This window comes from Dipteris shenzhenensis, chromosome 24 (assembly GCF_047967505.1).
Source record: "Dipteris shenzhenensis isolate YYH24624 ecotype China chromosome 24, Dip_SZ_1.0, whole genome shotgun sequence".
Taxonomy (NCBI): Eukaryota; Viridiplantae; Streptophyta; class Polypodiopsida; order Gleicheniales; family Dipteridaceae; genus Dipteris; species Dipteris shenzhenensis.
In genome coordinates this window covers 51,265,928-51,280,379 of record NC_141619.1, presented here as the reverse complement: position 1 = coordinate 51,280,379, position 14,452 = coordinate 51,265,928, and positions in this window count along the sequence as shown.

The window sequence follows — 14,452 nt, the reverse complement described above, 5'->3', positions numbered from 1 at the left end:
GGGAGCCCTTATTGGTCCTCCCCCCAGCAAACATAGCCTTCCATCTAGATCTGATAGAGAAAAGTGCCATAATTCCCAACTTTCTAATGGCCCCCAATACTCCAAACCACACACTCTGAGATATAGGACAAAAGCCCAGAACAAATGTCTGATGTCCTCCATGGCTATATTGCAAAGAGGACAGATTGGATTAACATCAACCCTCCTTTAAGAGTCTTCCTCAGCTGGTAAACATCCCATAAGCATTTTCCAAAGTAAGAACCTTGCTTCACCAATTTTGGATCCCGCTAGTATCCTTAATTCTATCAGGCCACCATTTATCTCTCCTCCTCAACCCCCATTTATTACTCAACCTAAGTGCTAGTGGCATCGTCTCACTCAACCCTTGATAAATGATCTTTCAAGAGATCTTCCTTAGGAATGTTTTACGAAATGAACATTGATTGATCAACTAGTTGTTTGAGAAAATTACATTAGAAGGCCAGCTTTCAGGAATTTGGCTAAAAACATTGACTAGCAAGGCGGCTTCAGTATTCTTCAATTTAAATATTATGCTCAATTCCTCCACGGACTTCCACTTAAGCCTCCATCGGACTCCATACATTAATCTATCTCCTTATATCTTTCCTATGAAGACCCCTTGCCCAAATAAGATCTAGCCAAGCAAGGGGTTGACCTCCATGCTGAATAGGTAGATCCTACCAGATACCCTCTCCTAAACTCCCATCCCCTCTAAGGCCACACTGCCCTTTCCAATTAACTTTCCCACAACATTCTTTCCAAGCTGATACTAAGCCTGCAATCAAGTCCAACCCTTTAATTTTGATAGGAGACCCTGAGAAAAGCTTGTCATCCAACAAACATCATTCCATCTGGACTGCTCCAAGAACCAAGGCATTATCTGTACTCACAGAATACTATACTAGAAAAGCTTAGGCATCCACTTACCAACCAAGGAAAGATTCTTCATGCCAATATCTGGCAAACCAAGACCACCTCTGCTTGTTGGAATCTTAAGGAGATTCCATGAAATATAGTGAAGCTTCCTTTTACCCTGCTCCTAAACCCATAGGAAAGACTTGAAAAGGTTTTCTATTTTTGCCCAATAACACCATATTAGGAAATTTGGTAATTTTCACATAGTTTGGGAAATCCCAATATGGTTAAGATTTGGTCAAATATTAACCCATTACTTGAAAGTAGAATCCATCGTAAACCTCATATTAGGGAATACTCCCAAGTCCCATGTTCAAATATGGGTTCACTTTTTGGCCACATTGTCAAATATTCATCGCTTACTTGAAAGTGGGACTTGGGAGATTCTCAAATTCTCCAATATAGCATTCAATTACTTTTTCTAAAACACCAAATGGAAGCCAAAAGTTTGTAGTAGTGGTGGCTGATAGTATATGCTTCAGAATTAAAAGTCATGCATTCCAACCCAAGGGAATCCCACTCAATATCTTTGGACCATTTAAACCTTTGATGTAGTGTTAGGCCAAAACCCAAAGGAGCACCTAAATACCTCATAATTTCACCTCTCTTCACCCAATGCAGGTCATACTGCTTAGCCCATCCCGGCAACTCATCCCAAGCCTTTTGAGAGCAAATGTATTTGCCCAACTGCAAATGGAACTCGAAGCAAGAAAAAAGGCATTCAATGACTCAAATAGGTGAGAAACACTGTCTTTATCTTCTAGAGAGATTGCCATCATATCATCAGCAACAAATAGTTGCATGCGAAGCTGATTACCCAAGGCTAGTTTTAGCCCTTGAATTCAACCTTGCTATATCCCTTTTTATCACAGTTACTAACGAAACCAATGACAATGGAAAATAATAGCGGGCTAGGGGGCAGCCTTGTCTCACTGACCTTTTTAGGTCATACTTCCCCACAATCCCGCTATTAAGGCATATGATTGCTAAAGCATTGATAAATAGCATAGACGCCATCTCAACAATCTCATTGCCAAACCCAAGACATTTCAACACCTCTAGAATGTAATCCCAATGAGCTCTATCATAAGCTTTGTCCAAATCAATACCAAATAATACACATATATGCCTCCAAGAGCAAGCAACACTAGTGCAGTAGAAATGTTTGTTATTCTGAAACATATCTGGGGATTTAGTGAACCCTGCCTATTCTCTGTCCATGATTCCATTATAAATGTGCTCAATTCTCATTGCTAATAATTTTTCTAGAATCTTATACGAAGTGTTTAGCATTGAAATCGGGCACCAATCCCCAACAACGAGCCTTGCTTGTGTTTTAGGGAAGAGTTTCAAAAGGCTGGAATTAACATCCTCAGAAAAACATTAGCCACATCAAGCACATTTTATTTCAACAAGTCCCAAAAATGCATATAGAACTCAGCCTATGAAGTCGTCCGAGCCAAGGGATTGTTCCTTTTCCATAGTTGATAATGGATCCCAGAACTCCTCAATGGAGAAGGGACGGGCCAATAGCATGTGCTGATCCTCAAAGACTCTTGGTTCTAAATTTGATACCATTAATTTCAGATTATCCCGTCAAGCCTCATCCCTGATGCCTTCTTGGCCAACAATTCTACTAAGCTCTGTCAAAAACATCTCTACAATATGCCAATATTTGATGACTAGATCACCATTATTGTCCTCCACTCTACCAACAGTTTCTCTCATATATTTCCTACCATTAAACTGGAAAAATAGTTTGGTGGGGCAATCCCCCATAGCTAGTCAAAGTTGTCTACTTTTCAACTGTGATATCTCAACGTCCTGCACTTCAAGTTGTTGCATGGCATTCTTTGTCTCCATCACTAGTGTAGCCACAAATGGTGTTCTTCTAATGTAGACCTCAATGATGTCCAAGATTACCCTTTAGTGCTTGTCTCTTATATCTATCAGTTATACTCCATCTCTTACCTTTGACAATATTGCCTTGATAGCAAAATCCCATTTTTTACATGGGTCATCAATTCCCACTATGGTTTTCATCTAGGTTTGAAGGACCATTTTGTAGAACCCCTTACTCTTTACGTACCAATTGTCGAATTTGAAATGGAAATCATAGGATCAAGATGATGTCCCAGGAGATCACCCTGTTGGTTTCCACTAGACAATTTCATCATAACGTGTATCGCTAAGCCATTATACCTCAAAAATGGTGGCTATTATTAAGGTTAGACAGGGGCCCAAGGCCATTGTAAGAGCCTTTTGATCCTAGAAGGACCAAAAGAGAACAAGAGAAAGAAGAAAATTAGTACCATTTAGAGGACTTAAGAAAATAAAAAATATGTGCACATTTCATGATATGATCAGACATCAATTTAAGGATGTAGATAAACAACATTCCAAATGATAGCTAAGGATATAAAGGTAGCTATGGTAATCTACAAGTAACATGCTATAGATGAAATGAAAAACAAAGTATGCTTGATACAAACTAATACTTTTTACCATGCTTATTCCATAGTCTCATGATTATAATTAATACAATTATTTTAATATGCTTCTCATAATCTAATAAGTAGATTGGAAACTTATTTACTTTCTTGACTATCTTTGAAGTTTGCATCCTCCAACCTGTACGTGACAAAGTTAGCCATGTCTCTACAATCAAATGTGGTCCTCTTTGAATATACAAAATATTAGCCATATGACCACAATGCACTATAATTTTTCTACTACGATGGAAAAGCATTGAAGCAATGAGGATACACATTATGGTGATGTTGGATATGGCCCTTAAGCAAATTAAAAGCAAGGGTAAAATTAGGAAGTAAAAACCTTACATGTTAATGAAATCCCCTTACAAACTCTCTCTCTCACTCAATTTCTCCTATTGCCTTAGGCATTGCAAAGAGATTCTTGTAGTGGATGGCATGACATGTCATTGTGAGGGAATCCTATGTCTTATCAAGATCTATTCCTTATTTTGGCATATTCATATATGTGAATTCACATTTGCATGTCATTGCCATCAAAGATTTTAAAAATTATTTACCTTATCCCTAAAAAACTCAATCATCTTTCTTATAATACCTTTTCCTTGACCAATGTCAACCACCACATAATCATCATCATTATTATGCCAAAGGGGTGGCATACCATGATGCATGCAAGGAACTATGTGATTTATACCAAGGACTCTTTCACCAGTCGATTATCTTTCATGATTTCCTTAGGCCTTGTCCTTTGGCTCACAAATCCCTTCAAATTTTTCATAATAGTTTTGAGGAACAACATCCACCGTTGACTATAAATATTCTTAAACTAGCTACCTCTCTTGTAAGTGTACAAATAGTTTTGCCTTAACTATCACAATGCTTGAGAGAAAATACTTCTCAAGCAATAACACAACTTTAATCAAATGAAGATCATGAACTGCATAGGAGCCATATAAGAAATGTCATGCATAGAACCCACAAATCAAGTTGCATCACATGAGCCATGATGGATAGGCCACACCTCAACAATGTAGCAATTGTTTTGGCAATAGTAAGACTTAGACTACCAGAGGCATTGGGTAGCATATACACACATTTTTAAGAGCAAAGTAGAGTAGAAGGCATGGAATCTACTGCAAATACTACAACAAAACTCATCCATGTAGCTGTTTAGAGTAGAGAAATGCAGAAGAATAACAAAGCATAGATGGACTCACAAAGTAGGCTAATTGGAGTAGTAGCAAGGCAGTGCACAAATTAAGTACCAAAGAATCCAACAAGGATGCTCTTGCAACAAAAAATACTCGGGGTGCACACATGAATGATCACAAGAGCAATCTAAAGTGTGCATGGATCCAACGGGTATGTTGTTGCAATAAAAAATACTCGAGGTGCACACATGAATACAGTGCAAGAGAAATCTAAAGGGTGCATTCGTGAGAAGATCATCGTGGATCACCAAGCATGGCATGTGGCAGATGCCAAAACTTGTATACACAAGGCAATGCAAGGATGGGGATGTATGTTGTGAGAGAAGTTGCAATGTTGCACATGGCAAGAGTTCATGGATACCACACATGACTGAAGATAATTGACTAATTTTCAATAGAGAAGGAGCTTCAATGCTACTGCAAAGCACAAGGTAGGCTACATGTGTCACGATGGGTGCCATAGAGTACTAGAGGTAGCAGGCAAAGCACACACATAGGTGCCATAGAGTACTAGAGATAGTATGCAAAGCACACACATAGGTGCCATAGAGTACTAGAGGTAGTAGGCGAAGCACACACATAGGTGCCATAGAGTCCTAGAGGTAGTAGGCGAAGCACACATAAGTTCCATAGAGTACTAGAGGTAGTAGGCAAAGCACACATAAGTGCAAGGGAAAATTGGACAAAAGCGTTTAAAGACACTACAAATAAAGGTGGTAGAACTGTAATAGAACACAGTCATACACTTGCATAGAAGTAAAGAAATGAAGCAAAGAAACAAAGCACAAGCAAAGGATGATTGGCAACACATAGAATGAGTACTAAAGGAGCTAGCAAAGATATAGTGATGAGAGAACTCTAACACCATAGCATGGTAGAGCAACAAGAGGTTAGAACTCAACAACGAGTAACAATGTAGCTAACCAAGCTAGTAGACATAGATAGGTCAAAAATCTAGGGAGAGGAAATGCAGCTAGCATAGCTAGGAGATAGGGCACAAAACTTGATGGCTATTGTTTGTGATTTTAATGGGAGACCAAGTGACTGACCTAGCAAATTGAAGGAGTGACTGACTTGATAAATTGATACAGAAGATGTGTAGAGAAAGAGGGGGTTGTTGCAAAAGCAAACTCAAGGCACAAATGAGAACATAGCACATGAGCAATATAAGAGGTGGACATGCAATAATATTGTGGTAGAGCACCAAGCATTGACATGGGACAAAAGGAAGAACCCATATATGGAAGGCGGCACAGGTATGGCAATGTGTGTCAAGATGATAGAAGTTGCAATGCAACATATGGCATACCTTACCCACAACATTCAAGGGTAGCTTACATATATCGTGTACACCATCCAAGACAATATGGGTTGAGGAGGGGTGTTGAAGTGGGTAATTGAGGAAGAAACCATGTGGTGGCATGAGGAGAAATGAGTCCCATATACTAGATCCATTCTGGGAGGCTGGGGTCTCCTATGAGGGGCTAGGTAGTGGGATTTGGATGCCACATGTGGCCATCGACATGTGTCATTCATTGACTCATTTCCCCCCCTCTATTCATGCATATCACAAATGAGTCTTGAGGCAAGGGTTGAGATCATTACTTAGTTTTCACTAGATAGCTAGCTGTGGCACAAAATGCTATGCGTCAATGATGGTGCATCAACAACTGTCCATTTCTCAAACACCTATTGAGGCATCCTTAATTTCTCCATGAATCCCGTCGCATGAAGCACAAGAGTATGACTAGGACCTATGGGGATGGTTGCTAGCAAAAGTAGGATGACATCATCTCTCCCATGTGTTTGAGATGATAACTAGTTTTTTATGTGTAACCTATTTGTGGAGTGGCCATCCTTACCTATACATTGAGAGGGAGAGATCTACCCCACCGAGCACCCCAATATCATCTAGCATACCCTAGAATCAAAAGACGGGTTTTTCTTACCTTAGGAATGGTAGCAATGATTGCTTAAAATTGTATTTGTAAGTATACTTACTACTTAGGTTTTTAATGGTTGTTGCATTTGGTTTAATGTTCTTTTTGCTTAATATTTATGCATGTCTTTCATGAAAAAGACTTGGTGATTATAAACATTTTGCCAATCGCTGTGGAGTGCAACAAAGTTTTTGGGGCATATTGCCCAAATCCTCTTTAACTCAAGAACAATGCTTTTAGGCATAAAGCCTAGCCTCTCTTTGGAAATCTTAAGTAAGAGGAAGTGCATCTCAACTAGTGCGTAGTTATACATGAGGCAAGTCTCCCACTCTTGCTTGACCTAGATTGTTTTAACTTACAAAATGTTGCTTTACATAAGGTGTTTTTTCAACTACACGTATCTATCTTGTTTGCTACCAATGTAGAGGGTGAGGGATGAGCTACAGGCAAGGGTAAGGGTGAGGGAGAGAGCTAAACTTAAATGGCCATCCCTCATCCTCCATACATATTGTAGTGTATTTCACAATTTCGTAATTTCCTTTTTTTTGCATGATTCTTGTAATATATCTCCTAAGATTGTTTTGTATTAATGGGTCCTTTACATCTCGCATTAAGCTTTCAGAGGTTTGTATACATTGTAGTACCCTAGCCAGGTGCATTGTAATTACTATGATATTAAACTAGAGTAGGGGTTCTTTTACAATACATCATCTTGTGGTATGCTTTCATAAGTTTGTATACCTTGTAGTGCCCTACTTAGGTGCACTATAATTTACCTTATGTTTTACTTTTGGTGGAATAGAATGGGGTACAAAAAGAGCCCCATTCTATTCCACAAATTCAATATCATTATACCAATATTAAAGTCACATATGTGTCGATTGTTGACATTATTACAGATAAACACACTAACATGAGTTTTTATAAAGAGAACTACATTTTATACTACTCCTTGAATGCACATTGTATGCTAGTTGTTTCTACTAGTGCACTCCCTAGGACAACACGGATGCACGCGCGTGTGCACACACACACACACACACTTGCCCAACTATGAATTTTTCTTTTATGTACCCCCCATGAAATCTCCCCTTTACAGTCTCTTTTTAACCACCCCACACACCAAGCACACTAATCCTCCTATACCTCCTCTAATCCTTCTCAACCCATACACTCATTCGCTTCTTACTCCACTTGTGACTTAATTTCTTTTTAATTATATAAGATTCCATATGGTTGTCTATATTCCTAGGTAAAGCAATAACAAGCTGAGGAAAATAGGCATTACCTATCTACCCAAACGTAACTATGATGTTCTAACACCTAGTTTGTTTGGATGGTGGTAGGTAAGTGGATCCTGACCTCGGAACCTGGACTACTTGAGGATTTAGCATTTTTTATTATTATTGTGTTTGTCAAACTCAATATTATTACAAATTCTTAATTTTGGTGGAAATTTTTGCAAACTCTAGTTGTTGCATTTTTCAACTTAGATGTCTCAAATATTTTTTCCTTATGTTTCCCTTTTTTTACTTTTTATACAGTTAATGGAATTAATTGTATGGCTCAATTATTGATGGGACTTTTTTATCTCAACACACACTTTGATTTTCCAACTAACCTTTGGTCCGGGCTAGTGCCATATAGTTAATTTACATCCATTGGATGATTCTTTAGCATGGATAATCCCTAGTCTTTTTGTGATCTGCCTTATTTTTTACTAACTTTTATATCTATTTTGTAGAAGTTCTTTACACATTTACTATTGGCATCATTTTTTCATTTTGACACTTATCATACAGATCCAGCCCAACGTAAGTTCCACATGGTGGGCTTACTCCCCACCATGTGCTCTTACCCTATGGGTTGGGGGTGGGCCACACACACACGCACACACACACACACACACAATAAGTTTGATTAGTAAATGTGTCTCACACACACAGACAATTAATTTTTTTTTTCTAAAAAGGGTGTGGACTACGCCCTTTAAACAATGTTTAAAATTTTCTCATCTGATGGAGTTTTTTCTCCTGGTCTATTTTTAATGATGTTTGTATCTAATGTATGCAAACTAACCGCCTTTTTTTTTGTAATCACACATTATATGTGGATTTGTTGCTCTAATTTAGAATTTCCCATTCAAGCAATTTAATTACATTTTATTTCTCTAACCTATTTTTCAACCTTGAACAAAAATATTTTTTTAATCTTAAATTGATCTAGTTGATTGTTCTTAGGTAAGGCGATAACAAGCCAAGGAATACATGCATTACCTGTCTACCCAAACTCAACTTTATTGTTCTAACAAATGGTTGGTTTGGATGGTGGCAGGTAAGTGGACCCTAACCTCGGAGCTTGGACTACCTAACGGATTCGACATTTTTGTACTAATTCTAGTCAGCAAACTCAATATAACAAAAAATTCTTTTGCCAGCTCGCCTAATTTCTTTTTTATAAAAGTTTTGGATTCATGGATGATTTTTTCAAGTTAGTTTCGTGAAGAAGCTAAACTTTTAGATTGGCTTTGAAAGTTTGTATGCTCTAATATAAATAAATGTTTAAAACATTCGCCAGGATTTGAAACTTTCATGAAAAAAAACTTAAAGTTTCGCCAGGATTTATATTTTTTCCTTCAGTTATTTATATCTTCCAACCAGTGCTTTTTTATCCAAATGATTGAATTAATTGTATGGTTCATTTATTGATGGGATTATTAAATCTCAACACACACACACACACACTTCCCCAACTATGAATTATTCTTTTATGTAACCCCCCCGTGTGATATCTCCCCTTTACACTCTCTTTTAACCACCCCACACACCAAGCACACTAATCCTCCCATACCTGCTCTTATCCCTTCTCAACCGTTGCACTCATTCAATTCTTACTCCACTTGTGACTTAATTTTCTTTTAATTATCTAAGATTCCATATGGTTGTCTATATTCCTAGGTAAAGCAATAACAAGCTGGGGAAAAGAGGCATTACCTGTCTACCCAAACATAATATGATGTTCTAGCACCTAATTTGTTTAGATGATGGCAGGTAAGTCCACTACCTACACTACTTAGTAGCCAACCACTCCCTACACTACGCTCAGGTTTGCTTCCACTGAGAGCACAACAAAACTAACCACCAAATCTAATCTGTTGAGAAGCCTCCCAAAGTCCCGGAGATAAAGTTTCACCACTGCTAAAATGGCTGTGGGTCTGAATCCGCGTTGGAGCCTCTGTCAAAAGACATTACATAATCTTGGGCATTGGGAGGTCCACAACGGGGGGGCCCTATTCGCATTCATTCTCCCTCCTATTAATTAATTAATCACTCATACTCCTTTCACTTAATTAACCTAAGAATTCCACCACATTATGAATCCTCGCTCTCCCATCTATAGCGGCTCTTAGCCCCTCCCCCTCCATTGTCCTCCCTTTCCCTCTCCTCTCATGCTGTCCTCCCTCTCCCTCTCCTCTCCCCTTCCTCCCTCTCCTCTCCCGCTCCCTCTCCCTCTCCCTCTCCTCTCCCCCTCCCTCCTCTTCCTCCTCACCCCCATCGCTGCAACAACCATTGCTAATGTAGATCATGGCCATTGGCGGAGGAGGAAACTCTGTCGAGAATATCTCAGATAGGTGCAGAAATTCAGATCACCGCAACAAAGAGCCCATTTGGATGTGTGTTTGGCGATTTGGATTCTGGAAGGTTGGATTTGCGGTGTGGGCTTGATGGCGGAGGTCAGATCTAAGCACCCAAACACAATCTATTTATAGATCCATCGGCTGGCTGCTAGAGAGTTTTGTCTCCATCTAGTAGCTTCTGGAGAGTTCTTTCGACCCATCGCGCCATATGTTAATTGCCCATAGCGCCTTAAAGCTAATTGTCCAATTGCCCCTGCGTGCCAAACAAATAATGGACGTGGAAGTTGGGGGCCCTAATTTGCAAGGGTGGAGATCGTGAGAAGGGCACTTGGGCTAATAGTCAGAGGCGGGCGGGGCCCGGCATAGGTATTTGTGTCGGAAGATTTATCCTTGAGCAGTGTGCGAGGCTGGCTGTGTGTGCGCCACGTGGGCGGGCCAAACTCGGTTATTATTTGTGGGGGACAATAAAGTCGGCGGCCCGCACATGGCCCCCCTGACTCGACTGCCAGCTCCGCCCTTACAACAGCTGGCCCACATGCCGTTTCATGCTTCCACGTCCTCATTCCCGTCGCACCCCTCCATAACCATGTCTTGTCTTTCGTTTTCCTAACACACCTTCCCCATGCCATTCCGTGCCATTCCGTGCCCAAGTACCCTTGTCTTGTCAACCCCTTCTCACCTACGGACCAGGTTCCCACTCCAAGCTTTTTCGCCTCTCAAGTTATGATCTTCATGGCTCCACGTCATCTATTCTAGTATTTTGTAACATCAAGTGTGAAACAAGCCTCAAAAACCACCATACAAAACGTACCATGAATGCATTTTGAGGGCTCATGAAAAAGGGAGGAGAGGATAGGGTTGAAAAGGGAGGGGCAATAAGGGGGACCCCACACATTAATTTCTAATGGGGGAGTGCATCCCCATGTCACATTTTACTTAAAAACCACCCTCTTAAATCCAACCTTAATCAACATGATCCCACAATACCTTAGTAAGGGCCGGGTTACTTCTTTGTCTTTCAACGCTTCCCACACTTTCACTGGGATAAAGCCAAATTTCTTCTCTGGAAATTGCTTTTTCAGTGGCTACTTGTCAGAGGGAAGCTTGCCAAGCGGATCCTAGTTAACCCCATGTGTACAATATACGGGAAGTTTGTTGAATTCGTGCGGTACCTTTTTTGGCTCTGTCTAGTAGTTTGGGAGGTGTGGCGAAAGGTGGAGGCAATAATCCACAAGCTGGTCTCATGTCTAAGTTTTGTATTGGTAAGCAATGGCGGATCCCATTGTTGGGAGATCTTTCTGGTTTACCATCGACTTTAGCCACCTGTTGGCCTCTTGTTAGAGCGGTGGTTTGTTTGGCAGTTTGGGTTGTGCGCAACCATTTGATCTTTGAGCAGAGTATCTCTTTGGTGAGCAGAAAGCCAACCATGTTGGCAGAACTTAAAGCTAACCTGAGAGACTTCAGTTGGTTAGTTTGGCCCAAGGATGATCTTATCAGTAGTAGTCTTTTAAAACTAGGGAGTTTTAGGTCTAGGGCCCCATGCCCACTATTGACCACCTTTTGTATTCTGGGCGTTTTGCTTATCTGAGACCTTGCCCCCCTTCGTAATATATTCGGCCTTTTATTTTTATTTTAAAAAAACAAAAGAAATGCTTCCCACACTTACATATTGTCATGCTAGCATCCATGGATAACGTTTAGAGAAAGCCTTGAAAGAAACACAAATTAAAGAAATTCTTCAAAGAAGCATCTAGAGACACTCTCTAAAGAAACATTTAAAGCCATTCTATGAAACTTCTGTACTTTCATGTTTGCTCCCATTGATAACCCTTGGAAAAAGATTGCAACGTTTAAGAAATTTCAACTCTTAGTGTTTTTCTATTATCAAGCTTGCCAATATACATTTTAAAAAAACCCACGAAAGCTTTAATAACCTAAAGTTAGCCTTAATCACTAACCATATTAGCACTAACCTAAAGCATTAACCATGTTCGACCTTAACCATACCATTGCACTTCGTCCATGGCTTTCCCCACTTAAAGAGATACTATGAAATTTGCATACTATCATCTTTGGACCAATCGATAGGCTCCTAAGAAATCCTTTAAAGAAACATTTAAAGACGTATTATGAAACTTGTGTACTTTCATGTATGCTCCTATTGATAGCTCTTGGAGGAAGACTTTAAAGCAACATTTATGAAACTTTGTCCTCATTATCACAAGCTTTCCACCATAGATTTAATAAAAACCCATAAAAGCTTTGGACAAGTTAACCTTCATCACTATAAAATAATCAACCATATTACCACTATCCAAAGAATTAACCATATATATCCTTAAGGGGCTATATCCCTCTAAACAAAGTCATTTGACATAACCCCTCACTCTCTTAGTTGGGCCAAATTACATTTCTTGGTCTTCCATGGATTCCCCACATAAAGACACGCTATGAAGCTTGCATGTCATATTTGCACAAACAATAACTTCTAGAGAGTTTCTAGAGAAACTTTTAAAGCCATACCATGTTTTGTTTCTTGAAAAAGAAACATCTCTATGAAAATCCGACCCATAGTGTCCTTGTTTGTTACCACGAACTTTAAAAAATATATATATAAAGCCACAAATTTTCCACCATACGTAAGCAAAAGAAGTCTTGTAAAGTGAATTTTCCCATTTAATACCCATTGCTACCATATTAAGAGGGAACCCAATCCTTTGGAGAGATCTTTGCGATTGGATGAATGGACAAAATGATCACCCCTAAGAAGGTGCCCTTTGAGGTACTAGAACCCCCCACTAAGGAGTCAAATCTTCTCAAGGTCTCGATCAATAAGCTAGGCCAGTACTTTGAAAGTGATGATACCAATGCTGTATTCCCTATCACCAATGAGGACAAGGATGCCACCGCATTCTTGGATGGAGGCGTGAGGGTGTGCACACTCACCAAACTATGCTAGGCCAAGTGGGGACAGTGCAAGATGAAAAGTACCAATCTTGTTGTCAAGCTAGCTGATGGAGCAATGGCCCAACCGGTAGGAGTGCTGAGAGAGATTAAAATCTAGACTTTCAAGCTCACCTATCATGTATGGTTTGTGGTTAAGGATTTCCATGACCAATGGGATGCTTACAATGTTATACTGGGAAGACCCTTCGTGTGCATGGCAGGATTGGAAAGACCCTTCGTGTGCATGGCAGTTTTGGTCCTCATATTGAATATATATCTGCAAGGATTAGCACATCATGAGGCTTGATCTTCAAAGTTAAAAAGTCCATCCCATTTCCGATAACCTATTTATAGTAGCCAAGTCTAATACTACTCAATGGACTATCTCCGTGAATATGTTCCAGGACTGTAATGAAAAGGATGAAGGAGAGGATCAGGATGAACATTTGTATGCTCTAATGCTAGAACCCGAGTTCTCTTGGAACTGAATGCACATCCTCGTGACCATAGACTCACTCGCTTGAGAAGAACACAGATGGCAGCTTATGGCTCTAAGGTGCTAGGGGCTATAGTAACCTTGAGCACGATTAAAATATTAAGGGCATCTAATGAAAGAACGGGAGTAAGGAAGGTTAAGATCAACCTCCACTGGTGAAAGTATGTCGGCACTATTATGGCACGCCACGAGTTTTCCTCCATTTTGGAAGCCAAGCTAGACAAGCTGAAGCCCCCATTAGGGTCTATGAAAGCAGAAGAGGTTCCTCCACAAAAGGCTAAGGCCTCACCCACCAGAAGCCCCACTCATGGATAAGGTCCTAAGGGTAAAAAGCAAAAAGACTCCTCTTAAGGAGAAGTAGCTTGATTGAAGGGGCTTGGAGTATGACAAAGAAGAAGAGGTCAAATTAGGGTATGCCACGTGTAAGGACCACTACCATGTATTAGAGAGAACCACATAAAAAGAAGCCTATTGCTTTCTTGATAGATTCTTTGGGTACAACCAGGTATCCATAGATCTAATGGATCAGCATAAAACGGCAATCACCATAGAATGGGGAGTCTATGCTTGCAGGATGATGCTTTTTGGGATCACTAATGCTCTTGCCACATTCCAAAGGTTGAAAATCATGGCCTTTAAGGAGTATTTGAGAGATTTCCTAAAGTATTCCTCTATGATCTATGAGTACATTTGGCATGGGATGACCACCTCAAATATGTCATATTAGTCTTTGAGAGGTATCACCTCTATAGGATTTCCCTCAGCCCTCTTAAATGCCACTTCTGGGTTAA